Source organism: Bos grunniens, chromosome 25, assembly GCF_055505025.1.
Source record: "Bos grunniens cultivar Pamir isolate PY7600 chromosome 25, Bosgru_T2T1.0, whole genome shotgun sequence".
NCBI lineage: Eukaryota > Metazoa > Chordata > Mammalia > Artiodactyla > Bovidae > Bos > Bos grunniens.
In genome coordinates this window covers 14,245,944-14,249,539 of record NC_141189.1, presented here as the reverse complement: position 1 = coordinate 14,249,539, position 3,596 = coordinate 14,245,944, and the positions used below count along the sequence as shown (strand labels likewise).

Here is a 3,596-nt window from a genome sequence, read left to right as displayed (position 1 = left end):
AATCCATCAGCCAGCTGGGCTTGGGGAATAATATTTCATCATGAAAAAAGGTTTATCAGAGAGAGGGTAGGAAGAATCAAAGATACAGGTGGTTTATGACACCACCACCCCCAACACAGGTTAAGCAGAACAGTCAGTTTGCTGTTATCACCTTAAGCTTTATATTGCGGGCATCTCAGCCTGAACCTCAATGCTGACTGCCATAAGCATTTACCCCGATATGGGGGTCTCCCCATTTGGGACATTACCATGTGCCTGAGGGAAGGGGATACCCTAATGGTGACTCACCGTAATGGTGAGTCAGGACACAGCAGAACATCAGTCTGTTTGTCTTGTGTTCTCCTTTTTTCCCCATTTCCCCCTTTTCTGCCTCCCTTTTCTCTCTCTTCTCTCTTCTTCATCCCCTCTATGGGTGACTTGGCTTGTTTCCAGAACTCTGGGATATAGAAGCAGTAACCAAAAATATGAATAAAAGTCTTTGTGCAGTCTCTCAGGGAGTAATTGAGAAACCAAGACATTTGCACCTTGACCATTAGCAAAGCATCAGTCCAGCGTTAGCATTTCTGGCATGTCCTCGGCTCTGGCCATCAACCCTCAGAGATGTTCAGAGCCCGTGGGATGATGCTGGATACCCCAGGATACCCCAGGATTCAGGTCCAGGAGGAGAGCATGACTGTTTCTTTCTTTTTTTTTTTTTTTAATGACTGTTTCATCAATGGGGAGGCAGACTCAGAGACCATTACTGGTACTGGATGAATTGATTTTCAGAAGTCATGATAGAAACAAAGTATGGGACAGTGGAAAGGAACTTAGCAAACCAGAGAGAGCAAGACACTCAAGCTTGCAGAGGAGAAAGGCTGAGAGTAACATGGAAGTGCCTGTCTGAACTCCAGAGGCCACAGGTCGCTCTCAAAGTGGGGATACAGCTTGGGTTCAAGACAGGAGGGTTGGTGGAAAGTCTGTAGAGAGAAGTTGTCTCTCTATGTCCTCTGCCACACCCCGGCCTGCGGTGACCCTGTCCACCTTAGTGGAAACTTGCAGGGCTCCCCCATGTGTAGTGGTGGACTTCCCAGCCCCAATTCAAGGGATGATGGGACCTTCCCTCCTACTTCCCTGATGCCAGCCCCCATGCTCCACTGAGGCAGGGGCCGCTCCACTGCACCTCTCTGTGTGTGGCCGAGCCTAGCCCACCAGGCTGGCCTGCTCCTGCTGCCCACCCACTGTACTCCGAGGGCATCAGCTCCAGGGCCATCTCGGCAGTCATGGGCTGGCTGGTGGGGCCATGGTGGGCTAAGCCCACGGCAGTGCCCGCTGCATCGGACAGTGATCACTGAAAGTCAACCGCTTCTACATGGCCACTGTGGACTCTGCCTCCTGAATGCCTCCGTCCACCTAGAGCTGGATGATGACACTGCTGGAGCGGTTGGATACTTCAAACCGGACCACTTTCTGGAGTCGCACATTTCTGCTCCTGGTGCAGTGGCAGTGAGGCAAGCGCCTGCTATAAGCAGCCACTCAGCCATTGGCTGGTGCCACAGAAGGCTCCTCCCCCAAGCCAGCGACTTCCGTGAGCAACTGTCAACCAGCGACCGTTGGTTGTCCTGCTCAGCCATTGGTCAGTGCCACAGAGGGCCCCTCCCCCAACTCTTGTGCTTAAAAGGAACCTGACTGAGGGAAGACGGTTTTTTGAGAAGCTAGTTTGCCATATTCTCAGTTTGCTAGTTTTCCCAGTAAAGTCATTATTCTGTGTTTGAACAACTCGTCTGCCGATTTGTTGGCCTCTCCTGTGGCGAGCAAAATGAACGTGGGCTCGGTAACATTTGGAGATCTTGATGTAAGTGAAATCTGGACTCTGGGGCACTGGGCCAGGTACTACAGTGAACACAGGGGGATTAAGTACAAACCGACACCCCAAATGGTATAGTGTTCCCTTGCCTTCCATCTGCTGCTTAGAGTAATTCAGAATTATACATTTATATACAATTACTGATAGGTATAGAAAATAAGAGATGATATAATGAGACAATCATGACTGACTTCAAGGTGATGTTGCCTAAAGGAGAAATGTTTCCAAGTACACCACTCAGCCTTGAGTCATATTTACATTGGTACTGAATATTGATTTCACTCGAAATTGTAAGGACATGAGGAAAGTTTCATGAGAAAGTTAAATCTTAAGTCTCAGTAGTTAATACTTAAGGTCAGTAGTTTTAAGTACTCACTAGGAAGTCAGTAGTTAATACTTAAAAGTCAAGAAAGAAACAGAATAAATGTTCCATTCTCTAAGGTGAAAATGGTACCAAATGGTGAAAGTATTTACTCTGTGGAGTGATAATAGGTGAAATTAAAGTTTTGAATGTGTATAATAGTCATTGATAAGACATAATCAGGTGTCTGAATTATAATTATATATAATATGCATTATATACAATACGTGTGTATATCTGCACATACATAAAATGGAGAGGCTTTCACAGCTTGAAAAATATGTTAAAGTGCTCAGATGTTTAAGAAATTATACCTTATATTTTCAAACCTTAATCATAAAATGTTCTGAAGGTTTCAGAGCCAAACATCTACCATCACTGTATTTAAATGAAATTCAGCAAGGAGAATGTAGTATTCTGACCACTCCTTCTCAAGGTTACAAAGATTTTCCCAACAGTATGGCAGGAAGATACTTTTCAGTCATTGATAAGCATGGAACTCAAATGAATCTTGACAACCTAAGTACAAAGAGGAAACCATAGTCAGCAATTAAAAAGATTTTAATTCCAGTGTTTATTTATTTAAAGAATATTTTAATGGGTCCTCTGTTGTTAGAGTTTCTGTTTCTCTCCACTGAAGTTCCCTCTTACTGCTAATCACTTGAGTCACCTAACCTTGAAACCTTCAGTTATTCACCCTTTACCCCAATGTCCCTAAGCATTTTACCTCTCCAATTCGGATGTCTTTTTACCCACTCTCCTTATTTCATCTCACCAAGGTTCTTCTTGTGATGGAGGCCTGGCATGCTGCGATTCATGGGGTCGCAAAGAGTCGGACACAACTGAGCAACTGAATTGAACTGAACTGAAGGTTCTTCTTGGAGGGTGTGGGCAGAGAGGAAAGACAAAATTGTCTTCAGCAGGTAAAAAAATAAAGTCCTGAGACTATTTATTAGTCAATGAATTTCATTCTCATCACAAATGGAAACACTTACTTTGAGCAGATTCCTCATTATGATAAATAAGTAATGTGGTAACTTAGGTATTATTCTTTTGAATATTTTCACATAAATACTGTATGGAATCACGCATGTAAATTATTATTATTTTGAGAAAAAATGACTTAAGAGAAATTGATTCATACATAGTGATTATGAAATGGAAATCACTGGAAATTTTTAATAAGTTTTTAAAGTAGAAATGCACAGGGAATAAATAATAACACCAGTGCTTTATCACCCAGAATTAATCTCTGCTACCAGGTTTTCATGTTTGCTTTTTTTTTTTTTTAATTTTAAGAAACAAGATGTCATCCATTAAAGTAATAAGCACTGGGTTCAAAGGATTTGAAGAGGTTATATAAGCAGAGGAGGGTGTTGGTAGGGAAAG

At 43.0% G+C, this 3,596-nt stretch overlaps 1 long non-coding RNA gene across 1 annotated transcript; it reads left to right on the top strand.

The window, feature by feature from the left end:
- The first annotated feature begins 942 nt into the window (after positions 1–942).
- On the top strand, positions 943–3,155 carry LOC147345036 (uncharacterized). Its single transcript, XR_015154502.1, has 2 exons — positions 943–1,834; positions 2,987–3,155. It is a non-coding gene; the product is annotated as an uncharacterized LOC147345036 (long non-coding RNA).
- The last annotated feature ends 441 nt before the right edge of the window (positions 3,156–3,596 follow it).